The sequence below is a fragment of the Heterocephalus glaber genome, unplaced genomic scaffold, assembly GCF_053883595.1.
Source record: "Heterocephalus glaber isolate CG9 unplaced genomic scaffold, H.glaber_assembly_v1.0 deba00001550, whole genome shotgun sequence".
NCBI lineage: Eukaryota > Metazoa > Chordata > Mammalia > Rodentia > Bathyergidae > Heterocephalus > Heterocephalus glaber.
In genome coordinates, this window is record NW_028258343.1 from 1,016,601 (window position 1) to 1,035,827 (window position 19,227).

General features: G+C 38.1%; 1 long non-coding RNA gene across 1 annotated transcript in view; it reads right to left on the reverse strand.

The window, feature by feature from the left end:
* Positions 1–5,624: 5,624 nt before the first annotated feature.
* The window catches only part of LOC147824199 (uncharacterized), a 29,685-nt gene continuing 16,082 nt past the window's right edge, over positions 5,625–19,227 (reverse strand). Inside the window, exons 2-3 of the long non-coding RNA XR_015442476.1 lie at positions 13,147–13,232; positions 5,625–8,390 (exon numbers count right to left, since the gene is read on the reverse strand). This is a non-coding gene — a long non-coding RNA (uncharacterized LOC147824199). The remainder of the gene's footprint in view (positions 8,391–13,146; positions 13,233–19,227) is intronic.

The window sequence follows — 19,227 nt, forward strand, 5'->3', positions numbered from 1 at the left end:
ATACCTTTGAATAAACCCTCTTTATTGTCTCTTTAAAAAATAACAAACTCCATATGCTGAATTTACATATAAACAACAATTGCAATGAAAATAATAGGCAGTATCATTTTAATTTGTAAATTGTTCTATTTTATAAGAAGAACTCCTACCTAATCTGTTATTAGTGAAGTCATTTCAGTATTTGAAATGAAGATAAAAAATGTATTTTCTCAGTATAATTAGGGTTTGGGGAAACTGAGAGTGCATCTACTTGGAGGCATTAGGTTCTTTGGTTATAAACAACTGGTTCAATTTAGTGGAAGGATACAGCACTAGTGGTACTGGTGAAAAATCTGGAGAAGTAGCTCTATAAGTAGGATAGGAACAGGATAGTGACTGGCTGTAGGAACAGTGTCTTCCTTCCTTACATCAAGATTGAAGAGATAAAATCTAATTGCTCAGGTTGGATCCTAGGTCTACTCTTCAGATCCTTCCCAGAGGAACAAGCTAGCCAAAGGCTATGGTGGCACCTTTTTGCCTCCATTAAGGAAGACAAGACTATCTGCATTTTCTGAACTATCAAAACTATCCACAATGGAGGAGAAGAAAATTCTCCAAAGGAAATACAGGATAATGATAAGAAGTGAGGATGGGCACTGGGTGATCAGTATTAGCAACGCCCCATTACAGCATTGGACAAACTTGTTTCCATATCTGATGCTGCTACTTCCTATTCTAATTTTTCTCCTCCTCCAAGTCTATTGTAAAATGGGGATAATAATAAACTCAACTCCATAGAATTGCTATGAGGTATAAACAGTGATGCTTTTTAAATGCCCACTATGTTTCATAGCATGTCTATTAAATTTCTATAAATTATACTATTCTCTTTTTTATTGTACTCACGTTAGACTTTTTTGTTTTAGTTCTGATTATGTGCTTCTTACATCCATGCATGTTAGTATTCTGTTATCAAAAATGTGCTTCCAGAGAAGAGACCATGTTTCACTTTAAACAATGCCTTTGTTTTGTATGGTGACAGTGACAATGACAAAAAAAAGAGGCATTGACCTACTAGTTAGTTTTAAATACTGCCTGAGACTTTAAAAATATCTATGTCACATGGTATTTATAAACCTAGTTGATGCTCATAGTTATGCTTGAGATATAGACTTCTATTTTCTTTTTCATGGTCATGCCAAGGGACTCTGATGACACTTGGACCAATTGGTGACAGAATGGTTGGCACAGCCTTACTTTCCTAAATAGTTTGCTGATTCACTTGTTCCTTTTTTAAACATCAGCAGATTGCCATTGGTGACATCTGCTAATTACTTGGTTTTACTTGTGGCTGATATGAGACTTCCATCTGCAGTAATCAGTAAAGCATGATCAATAGGAGGTTAATTTTCTTGATCCATGACCAATTTGTAGTGATGAATAAGTAGCCTTGTCTATTTTTCTGTTTTCCCCAGAGGTATTATTATTTATCATGTGCTGGAAACATGGCCACCAGAAGTTCAGGATAAGCCTGGAGACACTTTTCCAACTTCGCTCAAGTGGAGGTTGCACCGTCTTCCTATTAATAGCCTATCAATTCTCAAATGGCACTAGCCCACCAATGGCATATTGAAGACCTTCTCTGTCTCTCTTAGAGTCTCCTCCCAACCCTTATTCCTATGGGGAAGCAGTCTTGGAAGACAGCTGAAGATTATGTTTTCATACTCTTTGTCATTGCTTTCTGGGACCAGATTTTTAGAAGTTCTCTCAAAGGACTCTTTTTTGTAGTTCACTTTTTTTGTACCGGGGATGGAACTCCGGACATTGCGCTTGTGAGGCAGGCGGCAGAACCACTGAGCTAATTCCCTGGCAGGTCTCCTTTAAAAAAAAAAAAACCCATCATCATGTGACTGCTATAACTTCATTAAGACATATTAGATATATTTCCTGATTTAACCCAGAGTGAATTAAATCATACCCAAGAAACTCACTGAGTTTTGCTTGTTTATTACTGAGGATCGAACTTGGGACCTTGTGCTTGCGAGGCAGGCAGTGGAACCACTGAGCTAAGTCCCCAGCCCTGTTTGTTCGTTTTTGCAATGCAAGGCTAAGATGAAAAGAGAAATGACCTCCAACCATGGTAGCAGCTTCATTTGCTAATTTCTTATTTAACACAGTGAAAATCAATGTATGTTTTCCCCAGTTAGGGAGCTATCAAAGCAAATGAGGAGAATCCTTCCTGCCCCCTGGTGCTCATTGTTTGCTATTGCAGCCGATGACTGGTCAGAGCCCTTCCAGGCAGGAGTAGGATTTGAATGTCCACTGTTAAGGGCATCTGGGGAAGTTACATTTGAGGGATTTTCATGTCATGTAGGTGCTCATTATGTAAGTAGCAGGTGAACAAATGAAGAGGAATACTCGAGCCAATAAAGCCCTGTTGAGGAGAAAGCTTCATTTGCCCCTCCTCTGGAAACTCCTGGAGTGCTATCTGGGCCACACTGGCCATGTCTCCATCTCCTGATTTTGCCAGCCCACTACCTGGCTCAACACATGAACATCTGATTCTCTTTCTACCAAAAAATCTTCCTGAGCCCCTTGACTCACTAAACCCACTAAACTGAGTTTAGCTGAAAAGCCACTTTCACAGGGACCTGTAAATCAGATCAGCCCCATTTAATCTTCTGTTACCGCCTGGTTCTTCTCTTTCAAGGCATTCATTACAACTGTACCTGAATTGTTTTTTGATCTGTTAAAATGTAAGCCGTTCCAGGGCCTGATTTATTTATGTTTGGACCTCTGATTTTTATACCGAGTAGAAATACAATGTATATTTTTTAAACAAATGAATTCTGAATTGAAAATTTGACATTCTTAAATTTGAAAATTCTTCTCTTAGGGTTTTCAGACAAAGTAAAGTTTATTATGGACTATAATTTCAAAGATAACCAGTAGAAGGAGAGAAGAGAAGGTAGGGGAGGCTGGGATGGAATCGGGTCAATATTCCCTTCGTTCCGTTTTACCTAGGAGTAGTTGTATGCTAATATCATTACATGCCAAGGCTAGATTTCAGAAACTTTTCTTTCTTCAAACTTTCCAACTACAAAAAGAGTAAGAATTATTTTCAAAGCACTCTTGCTTTTTACTCTTTGCCTGTAATACTGATTTATCCTCCACAGCTCTAAAAGTTTTTATTGTTATTCTTGCTCTTGGAACAGAGGCTTAGCTATTAAGTCAATACTCACTGCTTTGCATTTCTACCACCAGTGCTTTTTGAGACTGGGCAGAAGCTCCTACAGTAATATCTTCTATAACCTTATACTGGAAATAAACAGTAATTTTGATTTCTCTTTTGCAGATGGAAGCAATGGGCAGATATAAATCTGGAATCATTGCCCATTGTCACACAGAGCCTTGGTAGCAGACAGACCTGCCTGGATCTTTTCCAGAGCATTAGTGGAGGGAAATTCCCAGAACTCCAGGCCTCCTGGCAGTTTCCAAGGCCTGCAACTGGTCACAGATCCTGGTTTTCTTCTCATTGGCTAAAAGTATACAAAATACAATTTATAGCCTGACAAACTTTGTAAATGGTTAATATGGGAAAGAAAGGAAAGTCCAGATGTTTGATTTTTTAAAAATGTTTTTGTTCTTGCTTAGTGTGAGTTAAATGCTAACTTGAGAGTAGCTTTAAAGGTGGACTGGAAAGTATTTTCTCTTTATGACTCAACCCTATGTTGGAAAAGTTGCAGGGTAGTTACCATGGGACATAGGTGAGGAAGGGAGGAGAAGTCACACATGTGTGGTCAGTATTATTATCCCACCTACTTAAAATAGAAGACAAAAGGAAAGGCTAAAAAGCAAAAGCCATATGTGGATTCCATTGCTTTAACAGTACATTGGTTTTTCATTCATTTACTTTCAACAAGTATTTATTGAAAATGGACACCGTGCTAACCTTGGTGGATACAACAGAATAAACTAAAACCTCTGATCTTCTGGGCTTTGCATTTTAGGGTCTGGGAGCTGATAGAGGATGGAAGGAGAGATAATGTATGGGGGGAATAATCAGGATAATTTCAAACACTAATAAGGGTCACAGTGATGATAAAACAGGGTGATATGATAGAGTAAATGGGGCTTGGTTCTGTGTTGTCCAACATAGTGGCCACTGGCCACATGTGCTCTTGAGCATTTAAAATGTGACTAGTCCAGCTGGGCATGGTGGCACATGCCTATAATCCCAGAACTCTGAAAGGCTGAGGCAGGAGCACCACAAGCTGAAGTCCAGCCTGAGCAACTTACCCATTCAGCAAGACTCGGGGAATAGAGCTCAGTGTGAAGGCAAGCAAGCAAGCAAGCAAGCAAGCAAGCAAGCAGGCAAGCAGTTCAAATGAAGACGTGCTTTAAGAGGTGGGCTGAATTTCTAAAGGTTACTAAAGATAAAAGATAGAACATAGTTCATTAAAAACTATACTAACTCTTGAAATGATAGTATTTTATGTACACATTAAACAAAAATATCATTAAAATTAATTTCATACCCATCAACAGACAACTGGATAAAGAAAATGTGTTATCTACATACAATGGAATACTACTCAGCTATAAAGAATGACACATTTGAGACATTTGTAGGAAAATGGATGCATCTGAAAAATATAATGTTGAGTGAAATAAACCAGACACACAAGATTAAATAGTGAATGGAATTTCTCATTTGAGTGAAGAAGTATAAATAAAGAAAATAATAAAGGATGGAAAGAAAGGGACAAGGGGATGGATCTCTTGCAATAGGGAAGTGGTCCAAGGAATAAAGGTGAGGGGTCAGGAAGAGGGTAAGGGGAAATGAAAGACATAAAGATATGCCATGCACAGGAACCTAATAACCCCAATTAATGTAAATACCATATGCCATAACAGAATTAAGACAAACAATATCAACAACTATGAAAAAGAGAATAGGGGAACCGGAGGAGGAGGAGGGAGAGGGAAAGGGAAGGGGATTCAAAAAAAAGAAACAAGCTGTAATATGTACATGTAACCACTCCCCGAGATGATTATAAACTGCCTGAATTGCAAACATGTACTACTAAAATTAAAAACTATACCAAAATTATTTCACTTCCTTTTTAATGTGACTACTGCAAATGTACATACACGGCTTACGTGTGCCTCACTTTGTGTATCTCTTAGCCAGCAGGGTCGTCAGGGTAGGCTGCCTCACGAGGTGAGCACACTTAGGCGGGCCTGACCGTAGGAAGGTCTGCGAGCAAAGTGATGTAGGCAAAGAGAATAGCAAGTGCAAAGAAGCTGGGATGGGCATCAGTGTGGTGAGTTAGAAAAAGAAAGAAAGCTGGAATCCCTGGGCAGAAGGCTGCCAGAGGGTGGTGGGAGCTGAGGCAGATCCCGAGGTCAAAGCTTGCTTCGCTTATGCAGGGCTTCATAAACTAGAGTAAGAGGGTAGAATTTTATGTAAATGCAGATTTCCCACAAAACATCACAGCAGATTTGCTTCTGTGCAATTTCCCAGGAACTATTCCAGAATATCAATATTCAGCATAAAAACCTCATCTAAAAAAATGCAATAGAACCCACTCAGTTTAGAATAGCTGCATGCTAATGAAGGCTTACACTGGAATATGCATTTATTAAACTCATTTATTTTCATATACAGTAACAGTTGTGATGTTTATATATAGGTGCTTTTTAGTGAGAAGGAAGAACATAGACTGACAGAATGTACTCATAGAAACCAAATGAGAATCTCAGGCTCATCTTCATTTACTCATTTCAAGCTCAAACTCTGAGTGTGTGTGTGTGTGTGTGTGTGTGTGTGTGTGTGTGTGTACCTGGGGAAGGCAGACAAACCAAACCCATGTCCACCCAGAAAGTATGAGGTGTGGTTTGAGAGGTAAATACTGAAGCTTTCCTTTCTTTATACATGTGAGTCCACTATATATAGATTTTCTACTGGGCTACTTCCAGGAAGAAAAAAATAAGCCAGATATATTCTTTTCCTTTTTCTTCCTGGGATGAATGGTTCTAAAATTAAAAAAAAAAACAGTATATCCTTTAATAACCAAATATTCCTGATGTATTTTAGAGTTTCTCTAATGAATTTATTGCCATAAAATGAACATTTTGAGTTTCATAAATGGAAAACTTTTATTCTGAAATTGCAAAAGGAGACTGTCATTCACATTGTTAGGAAGCTCTTACACACACACAAAGCCAATCTACACATGTCCTCATGAAGGATACATGGTCACGATAAGGGATTCTACCCAAATTTTCAGTGCAGGGGCACTGTCAACATTGGTGCCTACTCAAATTATGTCAACCCTGTCAGTCACTGGGGTGACGAACATAAGAACTGATGTGGAGCTCTTGATGTGCCTGGATCCCTGGGAACCAGCATGTGGGTAACAATGCTGGTACAGGTGGAGCCAGGTGTAGTCCTTTTACTTAAAGTTTCTTAATCTCTGACCTTATGGATGGGTGGGATCATAGTACTTTATCTGGTGCAGTGATTTCAAAAATTCTGTAATCATAAGCAGTTAACAATCTAATTTAGAACCTAGACTTCGCCTTGCTGATGGATGGTCCAGCAACAAATGACAACTCTGAATGGTGATGCGTGAAATGGATCCTAAGTGCATCACCAGCTTACTTTCTCAACATAAAAGCCTCTATTTAAACAAAACACAGAAGGCCACTGACAGCCTAAATTAGTTCCTGGTGATACTAGGTACTTATTAAATACTTGTTGAATATTAAAAAGTCCAAATGTTAATTAAGATTTTGGGTACTTTACTGTGAAATTAGTCAACAATTCGATGAGCAAAGGCCGACCCCTATTTTGGCTTAATCATTTCTTCCTTTCTTCATAGGAAACTGTGAATACAAGGAACAAGGACGTGTAAAAAAATTAAAATACTTATTATTTTCAAGAGATTCCAGGATCACAACAGTGCAATCTCTGACTGGCTGAAACTCACCTTGGGGTTCACTACACCTCTGAGTCAGTCTTTTCAGTCTAACTTTGGAGCTGAAGAGCTGAGTTCTTCGGTGCTTTGGAAGCTCATTGGTGCAATAAGACAGAAAGGAAGATGGCCAAGCCCACACTTCTGATGCAGTGACCTTTCCAGACAACCAGCATGGCCCACACCATTCCTCTGAGCTCAACAAACAAATTTGCAACTCCTTCTTTAGGGGACCCAAGGGTTCTCCACACAACAGTGAACTCAGTAGGGAAAAATCTCAACTGAAAATAAAAGACAGTTGTAACTTGTAACTAAAAAATTTGAGAACTTGAAGAACAAAAGTGAGTGCAATTTTGAAATGTGGGTGCATACCGTAATTACCATTACTAAGAGCAAAGTTTGCCTAGTAAGTTTTATGAAACCTATTTAAAATTTAATCAAGTGGAGGTTCCTGGTAATTAAGGTACTTGGCAGGGCCAAAAAGTAATGAAGAGAGGGGGCAGATACTTGAGCCCAGGTTTGAGCTCCTGTTTTCTGACCATGGTACACATGGCACATTTCTGTGAAGTAACGTCACAACAGAACACCTTACCACTTTAGGATTGTGAAAGCACTCGTGGAATTTTCCAAATAAGAAATTGCTTGGTTATTACATTATATATCCTCCTTTATTGTTATTGATATAAATTGCATTAATTATACTTAGGCAAACATCAATAATTAATAGGAGGAGATGTAGCAAGGAAAAAACATTCACAATGTAAGAATTCCTCAGGGCTACAGCAAGAAAATGAAGTGTGTATTTGGTTTTGGCTTTGTTTCTTAGCATGCCGATCCTGAACTTTGCAACATCTTCACCTCACACTCAAGATGAATACATAAAGTCTGGCTTAACAACTTCTTTCCCAAACCAACTCATCTTTTAAGTCCTTGTTTTTGTGATTTTTGTTTACTCTCCCAATGAACCAAGCAGCCCTCAAATCATAGGCCTATCTCTCTTTTCCACTGAATCAGGTAATTGCCCCACCTCACCAATCCTACTGCAGCAAAGATTTGTGTCTGGGTCTCCCTCGTTTGGTCTTTACTACTTTCCTTCTGTTTCAGTTCTAATTCATACTTGCATTATTTCATGCATTAGAAAATTCCAACTCATATTGACATAAACATTAAGAATATTAATTAGTTCATATAACAAATGTTTAAATGGAAGGCAGTTACAGGTTTAGGTAAATCAGTTGTTCCATAGCATCACCAAGAAATCAGGTTCCTTGTTGAATATAGGCTTTGTTCACAGATGAGCTCCTCTTAGCATAGCAAAATGGTAGCGTGGCAACTCCAAGCGTCACATGGAGGCAATCAACTTCCAGCAGAAGGTGAAATTGTCTCTTCTCAAGATGCTCTTTTCAGAAGAAGATATTTTCCACAAGGACCCTAAAGGATGCATAATAACAATTTATACCCATGTCCTCCATGAAGATATTGTTCTAGAGCAGAGGCCTAATTATTACTATTAGTTATCTCAGTGATTAGAAATGGGCTCTATGGACTCATCCTAAAGTGAACTCATCCTCTAGACACATGGGACTTTCTCTTCTGAAAACCACAGAAAGGGGAGGAGGGAGGGAAATCATGAAATAAAACCAGGATTCAGTGAGGAAGGATGAAGCAGAGACAGAATGGCTGGTATACTGACCATCAGTGGAATATGCTGCATCTATCTCCTGCCTGGGCTGTCATTTTAGACTCCAAATTTGATCCTAGGCCCTAGAATTTCTTGGTGTTCATCCATTCCATAGACTCTCCGGGGCTGAAAGTTCATAAAGTATAGCATCGTCACAGAATTCAGCACCAACTTCTCAACCTGGCCTCCAAAGCTCTCTACAACTTATTCTAAATTTTCTTCTCCTAATGTTATCACATTCAAGACACATTCTCTCCAGAGCATCATCCCCTTCCTTCTCCTTCTCAAGTATCCACCTCTATCCTGTCACCAAAGTGATTTTTCTAAAAAAAAAAAAAAAGATCTATTGTACTTAAAATAATTTCTTACAGGATAAATTTAAAATTCTTTAGCATGGCATAGAGAGCCTTTCACAAATGAGCCCCTGCATGTCTTTCCCAGCAATTTCTCTGTTAACCTCCAACTCCACCCCCTCATCCTCACTCCAACCACACAGAAAGTCTCACCAGTCCCCAAACCATTACCCTCTTTGATGTCTTCATGCCTTGTCATGTGCTGTGCTCACTGCCTGGAATCTATTTCTCATCTTTTTCCATCTGGTAAGATTCCACTCATCATTCAAAGCCCAGATCAAAGCTCATTTCCTTTATGAATGCTTTCCCAATTCCCTAGGCAGAACTAATGTCTTCCTCCCTAATTGCTTCCAAAGAGTTCTATTATATCAGTTAGCACATTGTATAGCAACAATTTGTTGACATGAACATCCTCTACAAGACATTTTCTATAAGAGACTTTTATTATTATTGTTATTATTTTAATATTTGCACTTTAGCTTCCAGTACTGAACAAATTCTCAATAAAAGGTTGAGAATGATCTAGCATCCACTTTGTCTAAATTTTAATTATACTTCAGTGCCCAACTCGAATACTACGTTTCTAGGTCTTTGTTTTGATCCCTCTGCTGACGGGTTTTTCTCATTCATTATAACTTTGATATTTGTAACTAAAGGCTCTCTATCATATCTTGTTGTACCTTATGATTCTCCTGCCCTGCTCTCCCTGCCTGCAATACAGCCTGTGGCCTCCCTCCATAAGACTTGAATTTTACTACTCTGTGCCTCTGTTTAAGCCCAGGAGTACAGGCTCTACTTAGTGGTACCAATTCATACTATGGTTTGTTAGTACAAGTTCAGATATTGTCAGGAAAGAAGTCTTTCTCTTTCATCTCAGCTTGAGGGTCATAATTACTTAGGGATTTTTAGTTTCAAAGACTAGGAAATTACAAAAAAAAAATAGCTAAGCTGATATGCCAAATGTTTCCAAACATCCAAGGCCCAAAGGGAATGCTATGCACATTTTGTGGTAAGCTCCAGAAATTGTATAACAATTTTTATTTTAATATTTTAGGCAGTAATTTTTTAAACATATAAACATTTTTGATCATCTATATGATGATCCAACCGCAAGATGTTTTGCTTTCAATTCTGAAGGATAAGTACAAAAAGATTAAATAATGTTTTTATCTTCTTTATTTCTTTTAGAACCTATAAAAAGTTAAAAGAATATAACCACAAGTTGTCTTTTGGGAATGCATTTTCATGCATCAACCTTAATTTTAATCATTGGAGCTTTTCAAGTTCAAAATTTTGCCTCCACAAATATATTTTAGAGAGTGTTTAAAGCAGCAGCAGCAATTCAGCTTTGAAATTCTTAAAACAGAGACATGCCCAGAGATTTCTCTCTGCATCCCAGTAGTCTGGGAGAAGGCAGCACTGGGTGTTCAGTATCATGTGATCAGAATTCACAGTTGTGGAAGCAGGGTGGCAGAGTGGGCCTGGTGGAGGCAGATAGCATGGCAAAGAGTCTCTACCTCTGCTCAGGTATGCCACACAGTGACCAGAAAATCAGAATTTTAGCATGCAGTAAGGAAATTAAGAATAATAGAGCTTCTTTCTTCCTTCCACCAAATTTCTGTGTCCTTTTAATGGGAAACTTAGAGCCAACCTGTATGCTATACTCAGGAGAAGTACATGCCTCTTAAGTACCTAAAACACTTTGAACCTTAGCACTCACTTAAGAACTCAGTAGACTGGTTCAGCCTCTGAGAAGCCAGGAATTAAAAAGAATGTATATCCTTCTAGGTAGCTAAAGTTCTCAGGGAGAAGAAACAGCCTGGAGGGAAGACAGCTTGTTCCCTGAAGTTTGCAGACAGGAAAGCTGGGAAGCTACAGGCAGCAGGGCTTTTTGGTATTAGAAAGCAGTAGGGCCAGAGAAGTTGTGCAGCTAAAGTGGAGAAGAGCAATGGAAAGTCCAAGCTCTTGAAAGTAGGCAGGCAGATCAGAGGTGACTGTGATCAAGGGAAAAGCCAATGCTAAGGGCTCTGGGTAGAAAATTAATAAGGTTGGGAAAGAATTTTGTGTGTGGCCAGGAAGGATGAGACAGCAGGGCAGAGTTCAGGACTGAGAGGACGTGAATGTAAAGTCTTGGTCATAAGAAAACAAAAGAGATCCCCAGAAGAAGCACAAGAATAGAACTCTCCCATTAAAAAGTAAAAATTTAAAAGAAGCAAAAGCCCGTTTGTTACAACTAGGGTAGAACTAGAAATTAGAGGGATTCTGAAAAAGGAAAGAAGTAGAAAAACAAAGCCATTTCCTAAATGATCTGAATTTTTGAGGAGTTTTTTCCTTTTCCATTTGTATTTTTTGTCTTTTTCTTTAGTGTTAGAGGATTTCCTGGTATATTAGTCAGTTTTCTGTTGCTAAGACAAAATACTTGACACTTGTAAATGAGAGAAGTTTCTTTTGGCTCACAGTTTCCGAGGTTTCAGTCCATGATCAAATGGCTCCAAGGCAGAAACATCATGGCAGAAGAGCATGGCAGAGGAAAGCTACTCAACTCGTGGCAGCCAGGAAATAAAAATAGGGGAAGATCCAGAAAATGAGGAAAGGGCAAGGAACCACATATAGCACCCAAGGTCACCTGCACCTGCCATGACCCACCCAGCCACATTCAAAAGTGTTTCACCAATTCTTAGGCATCTCTCAACCCAATCAAGTTGACAATCAGTACTAACTATCACAAGTCTAACCCTTATCAACATGACACCCAAACACGTCTCTTTAAATCATACTTAATCTCTGAATAGTAACAATAGCGAGGTCATAATTCCACTTAACATGATCTAACTATCCTCAAACAACTGAAAACACAGTAATTTTCCCCCCAAATCTCAACAATTCCAGCACTGCTCACAATTCCAAGTTCAATTTCCTCTGAGACTCAAGTTGAACTCTTAGCTATAAACCCCTGTAAAATTAAAAAAGCAAATTATGTGCTCCCAAAATACAATGTCTCAAGGTGAACATTCCCATTCTGAAAAGGGGGAATAGGGAAATAGAAAGTTATTGGACCAAAATAAGAAAACTTAGCAGGGCAAATATTCAATCCTATAACTCTATGTCAGGCATGCAGGGCACATGGTGAAGTGATGTGAGCTCCAGAGAACTTGGGCAGCCTGACCCCATGGCCTTGTTGGTTGCAGCCCACATAGCCTGTCTCTTGGCCGGGTTCTCCTCACTGCCTTCCGCTTTCCTCAGCAGACAGTCTACATTCCTTGCATTTGCAACTTTCTGTGATTTCTGCTGCGACTTCAGATTCAGTTCTGAAGCTTCGTATATCACCCTGTCAGGGGCTCCCAGCAGGGACTGCAATTGTGTTATACACTGCCTGGATTCCCAGACCTTCTGAAATCTGAGTGAAGGCCTTCATAACCCTATAACTTTTTCATTCTGCATTCCTACAAAACTAGCATCACATGGATGAAGTGAAGGTCTGCCACCAACAAGAGCAGTAGGCTTAGACCATGACTGAAGGGGCCTCCAAGTGACTGGATAGCAAAATATGGGGAAATACTTCCCTAGGTGACCTTGAGTGAACAGTGTGCCCTTGGACTCTTTTCTCAAAGTAGTCTTTCAAAGTTTACACTTTTACACCATCAAGCCTCTGATGGCTGGGATCTTGCTGATTCCTGAGACATCCTCAAAGCATTTTATTTTTTTGTCTCTGTTGAAAATACTTTGTTTCATTTTAAAGGAGGAGAGGTTTATTTTGGCTCATGGTTTAAGTCCATAGTGGCTGGTTCCAAGGCAGGAACATGGTAGAAGAGCATATTTAATTCATGCAGTACTTAACTCATGGCATTCTGGATGCAGAAAGCAGGGGGAAAGCCAGAGAGTGAAGAAAGGATAAAAGATATACTCCCCAAGGTTACAGCCTCATGACCAACTGAGACATAACCAAAGTGTCCTTTACTAACTCCTAAGCATCTTTCAAGCCAATCAAGTTGGCAATCAAAATTAACCATCACACCTGACAATCCTTTGTCATCAATTAACTTTTTAAGAACAGGACACTAAGCAGCTCTGTGTGTAAGTGAAGAGCATATCGCCTGGTGACATGTTGTATAAAATAATCAAGACTGAAGTCAGTACTTTGTGTGACACTCACAAATATCACAATATGGAAATCTCTTCTTAGGTACATTCATTATCTTCAAAGAAGCATCTTCTGTTTTCTGCCTGAGAAGTATATATCTGAAAAAATAAAAATACAGTGGAAAAACTGGAAGGTTCCTACCATTCACTATACAGAGTTTTTCAATCCCCCCATCATCAGCCCAGTATCTCAATCTACCTTCTTGGTACCTACATGTCTGAAATGTGCCCCATTCAATGCTGTTTAGGAATAAACCTTAAATGTCCTGCCTCTTGTGGGGTATAGGTTAGTCATTTTCATACTAAAAGATATCTAGGGGTTCAGTTATGTAACAGTATGTGCCCAACCAGTTCTTTAACATCTCATTCTCTGTAGAACTCTGTGTGGGCAGCATGAGGCTTCTTAGGGGTTTTGTGATGGGAATAATTCATGTTCATTGGTACATTACTTTGGAGGCCCTATAAGAGATAGCCTGCTCTTCTCTGTTGGATTCATTATCATTTTCCATCTCCTTTCCATCTCATAAAAATGTTGGGATATTTCATCTTCTGATTTTTCTTCCCTCCTTTTTTTCTTGTCTTTGAATACTTTTGAGTTTTATTTATTAGCATATTATTATGTGGCTAAGAAAGATCCAGGTATACATCTTTTATTTAAAAAAATCTCTCTAGGTAACTATTGATGACATGAATAATGGGATGGAAATTTGTTATTTAACATTTTCATGGTAGCCTTTACATACTGTAAAATTACATGCATAGATATTTAGATAAAGTTATTGCAACAAGTTTTAATAGCCAGGAAAAATGATTCATAATTATCTTATTGGTTTACAGAGAATAGGAAAGATAGTACTCTAGAGATTAGTTATGATCTTCATTTAATCCCCAATATGAATATCAATGGGGGTAAGTTTGCTAAAGAAATTCTTGGTAAGAGTTGGTCCAGACTTTTCTCACAAGTTTAATCTTATTTGAGTTATCAATCTAGCTCAACTCCAAGTGATACATTCCATTTCTTACTTTCAAATCATGTATTTTGGCCCTCCAGAGCAGTTTATCCATTCTCTGGTAATCACTCATATTAAGGTAGACCTTCCTCACAGGCTCACAATAAGATGAACACCATATCCAACCACTTTGTTGATGAGTGGTTCCCAAATGCCACTGGTGTCAGGCTATTGGTGAGTAACCTGGGAAGTCTGTTTAGAATAATAGATTTACAGATCCCACACTCACATCCAGAGGAACTGACCCAACAGGTGGAACTAGTAGTGTCTCATGAAGATAATTCTGAGTTACTGTGATAGCATGGTCATTATATTGATTTATCCCATTTTTATCATGTCTGTATCTATATTGCTCACTTGCAGCTATCTAGATCATTAGGCATACAGAGACACAAAGATGAATAGTCCATCTTGACTTTTGAAGAATTGTAATTTTGTAAATGACATAGAGTCAGTAGAGTTTTATTTAAAGTCAGTAATATAATACAAGGATAAAGTGAATTATCTAAAGTGTTGTAGAAATTAAGAAGAGACAGAAAAACTGAAAGAATAAGGGAAGGTCTTATAAGGAGGGGACCGCTAAGTTGGACCTTAAAGAATAAGTGAAATTTCTATGGGCAGACATCCAGAGCATATGAGTAAATTTTTTAGGCATTTTCCTAAAAATAAAAATTGTGTATACTAGATAATTAATTTTCTTACAGTCTGTGTTAAGGAGCATAAATAAATTAAATGTCTAAGTTTATTCTTATAGGCACAACAAAATATTTTCAATAGGCTAGACTAGTGTTAATAGCTATTATCATCTGTTTTCTTTTGAAATCTGTTAACAAGTATTGGGCCACTACCAATAGCACAATATTTGTCTATCTTGGAGAAGTTAGGAAATTATAAGACATAGAAACAATACCTTAGAGAATATTCAGTATTTCCTAGTATGAGTATTCTCTCAATTTGATTTCCCTCCTTTCTAGTTAATGTAATACAAATCTTTTTGGGTAAAGATGGAACATGTTTTGTTTTCATTTTAGTATCATCAATCAGCAATTCTTCTTCCCATAATAATGGAAAAGCATTCTATATTTTTCTTTCCTTATTCCATTTGTAGTTAAAAATAATTATAAAACCTTCCCTTTCCTTTAAATATTCCATTTCATCTCTTACAATGCTTTTCCAACTTTATATCAATATGTCTTTGGCTATTTTTTGGGTTATCTTCACTTTCCTTATTAGTTTCAAAAACACTGTGCTCTTTATATTAGCTGCAAGCTCTTCTTTCAGTTAAAGTACAAAATTAGATTGGAATTTTTCAGAACATTTTTAAAGAAAAATGCTCATGACAGTAATATCTTGCACACTGTATTATTTTTAAAATGTTTAAAAATGTTACAAAGCACCTATTTGTGCTCTGTGGCATACAAAGAGATGGAAATTATTGCTACTCTCTAGGGAATCTAACAGAGATGAAGATGAATCAACAAATGACATAAACGTGAACAACAAATATAAATAACATAAAGAAACATGGTATAGGAAATAAACTTTAGACATTAATCAAGAGAAAGTGTTCAGAATATGCCTAGTTTCAGGATACACACACACACACACACACACACATCCGTGGCATCATTATGGAATAGATACATTATGTCATAGATAGTCTCCTTTCCCTCTGACTTCACTTCAACTATAATATGTTTTGCTTTTTCTGCATTTTATCCTGTCTGTTCTCCTTTCTTGCACACTTCTTTTTTTCTTCTCTTGATTCCAATCTTTTCTGCATTTAATAGAAGAAGAGCTCTCCAGCCTTTTTTATCCTACAAGGAGCATTTACTCTTCTCTGAAGACAGTCCTTGCCCACTGACATTCGAGATGAAGAGCCCTCTCACTGCTACTAAACTGTCCCTTGAGGTACTCCTAGTGAGCACCCCTCAGTTGGCTGTAACCTTCACTGAGAGTTGCCCAGAGGGGATGTGTCCTTCAGAGAATCCATCAGTTCCTCATGGAAAACATGAAAGACTGATACCACAAACCTGGAAAAATGGAAGTTAGAAGCAGTGAGTATGTTGGCCCAGCTCTGTCACTAGCTACTTCAGTGGCTTTAGACCAAGTGGGGCACAAACTCTTATCTATAAAATGTGGAGGTTTTGGCAAGCTAAATGATGCTTCTCCACTATGTCCACTTTCTAATCTCTGAAACCTATGAATGTTATCTTATATGAAAAAGGGGGCTTTATAGCTGTAATTAGGTTAAGGAACTTGAGATAAGGAGAATGCCCTGGATTCACTGAGTGGGTCCAATGTAATCACAACTGTCCTTGTAAAATAGATTCACAAGTGGTCACAGTCAGAGAAGGCAACATGAAGATGGAAGGAGGGATGAGATCTGAAGATGGTACAAGTGGCCATAAAGAAACAAATTTAGGCATTTGCTAGATGTTGGAAAGGGCAAGAAAATGGATTCTCTCCTCAGCTTCTCTACAAGGAACCAACACTGTGGACAAATTGATTTCAGCACAGTTAAACTAATGTTGGACTTCTCACCTACAGAACTGTAAGAGAGTATATATGGGTTGTTTATACCCTTAAGTTTGTGGTAATTTGTTATAGAAACAATAAGAAGCTAATACAAGCTTAAACTAGGTGACATCTATGGTTGCTTTCAAATCTTAATAGCTACTGCCATACCAATGACCCAGATTGGCCTAGATTTTTGCAGCCCTTGGGTGACTTAATGGATCTTGTTAAAGAGAACATTCTCTGACAAGACCGTTAATCCAGTGTTGCTGTTCTGAAGTTTAAGTGCATTGGAAGAAAGACAATTGAAGAAGAATCTCTGCAGTTTCAAGTGAGATTTTGTTCTAAGAGCTTAGTAGTAAGAGAAGAGCATCAGTCTTCCCCCATTATCTATCCCCAAATACCATTCTGACTTTTCCTTCTCCTAATCCTGGTCTCTACTCCATCAGTCTTCTCTTTATTTCCCCAAAAAGTCTTCCTAGTTCAATATCTTGGTTCATGCTCTCCAGGAAATGCTTTCTCTCATATCTACCCAAAGTTCCAACCAATGCACATCTTCCTGAAATTTCTCCTAACACCCACAATACTCTTAAATTTTTTTCCTGTGTTTTCTTCCAACATGTAATTTTTCCTTCTTCTATTCACACCCTTTAGTCCACTTTCCAATACCTTGAGGGCAACATCTCAATGAATGGCTAATGAATTTTGGTGGTCCCCAGGACCAGTACTATCTTAGTCACTTTCCCCTTCCTGGACACAGTGCCTGGCACCCACAATTTAAAGGAGGATGGGTTTATTTTGGCTCAAGTTACAGTCCCTGGTTGGCTGGCTCCAAGTGAGAAATGGCATGGTAGAAAGGCCAGGCAAAGGAGAACTGCTTATGTTATGTGGCCAGAAAGCAGAGAAACAAGAAAGAAGCTGGGGAGGGGGGCAATATACCCCTTCAGGTCACGCCCCCAGTAACCCACCTCTTCAGACCATGCCCCACCTCTTAAAGTACCTCAGCAATAGCTAAATCCCTTCCCATGATCAAATGACCTTCCAGCACCCCACCTCCAAGCACATGATAGTTTTCGGGGTCATTCTTGATCTGAACCATAATAAATGCCTACACGTAGTCAATGTTTATGTTTCTTGAATTAAAATCACAGAAGACTAAAAGCAAGAAACTATTTCTCCTCCTCAAAAATATTTATATCTTAGTGCAGAATTCTTCTATAGAAAAATTGCACAGGAAATGCCTTTGTAAATGCTCCCAATCTTTTCTCCTCATTTTCTGCAGCATTTTATGAGACAGTAAACTTCTTAGGCTTTCTTTTCCCCCTGCTATGCCATGGAGAAGTAAAAATCATTAAACACATCTTACTTGCACAATTTTTTCCAGTAAGAAGATCAAAAGTTAACTTAGGAGCCTAAAGAGATTTGTTAAAACACCCTATGTTGCAATTTATAGGAAGGACATAATCCCTTCTGATTTACTGTCTCTCCATAATTCTTTCTATTCTTTGAAATTCAGGATTAGGCACATTTTAAGAACTTAAAAATTGTTTTAAAATGTCAAGAGTAATCATTGATAACACCTCTTTATTTCCTTGATCCAAGCCAAATCCTAATTAACTAAAGCTTTTCAGTGTCTGGACAAAGGCAATTTATTCTACCTGCTTAATATTAAGCTATATTCCAGTTTGAATTTGATAATGGAAAATCAAGAGGTAAAATCAGTTCACTCCAGAAATATCTCCTAGCGATAGAATGCATGTACTTTTACTCATTTCCTTAATCATAGAAGGTGCTTATGCCAAGCCTTTCATTTAGATAACTAAGGGAGCTTAACTCTTACATCCTTAGTACACTAAAAAAGGAAATATGCAGGTAATGCTAATGTGCCTCTGCTATTTTTTCAGATACGTAAATAGACTCAGAGGTTAAATTCTTTTTTTTTTCCAGAGGTTAAATTCTTATTGCATACCACTAGAAGAACCATAATGAGAATGAAATTGATGAATTTTTTTACATCACCACTTGCTCAATCTAACACATTCAGTTGGAAACCTCTGCCTTGTTTGGACAGCACTATATGAATTAACGCTAATGCACATCAGATTCTGCTGGCAATGACACTGGAGGATACCCCACATAACAGATGTTCAGATGTAGCAACACTATAAACAATTTTATCTTTATAAGCAAGTGGATGCTGGTTCTCTGTAGAATAAAAATGCACTAATTCTTCTGTCTGAAAGAGAACATCCATGGCATGTGACTAAGTGGAAGTAAATGAACCTCTCAGACTGACCCCAGGCCACACACACATCCTAACATCTTTTGATCCTCAAGGACATGGTGTTCGAGAGTGTTTTCCTGTCCCTTCTCCATCTTTAGGATGTAGGTCAAGGCATCAAAACCTCGAGGTTAAGATTTGGGATTAATACATTTATACTGCTGCTCCCAGTTCCCATTTAAAAATTGCAACAATGCTAAAGTCTGAATATTTTTGGAAAAGGCCTATGGAAAGAATTCTTTGTCCTAAAAGGAATTGATAGTTAAAAAAAGACAGAATAAATTGT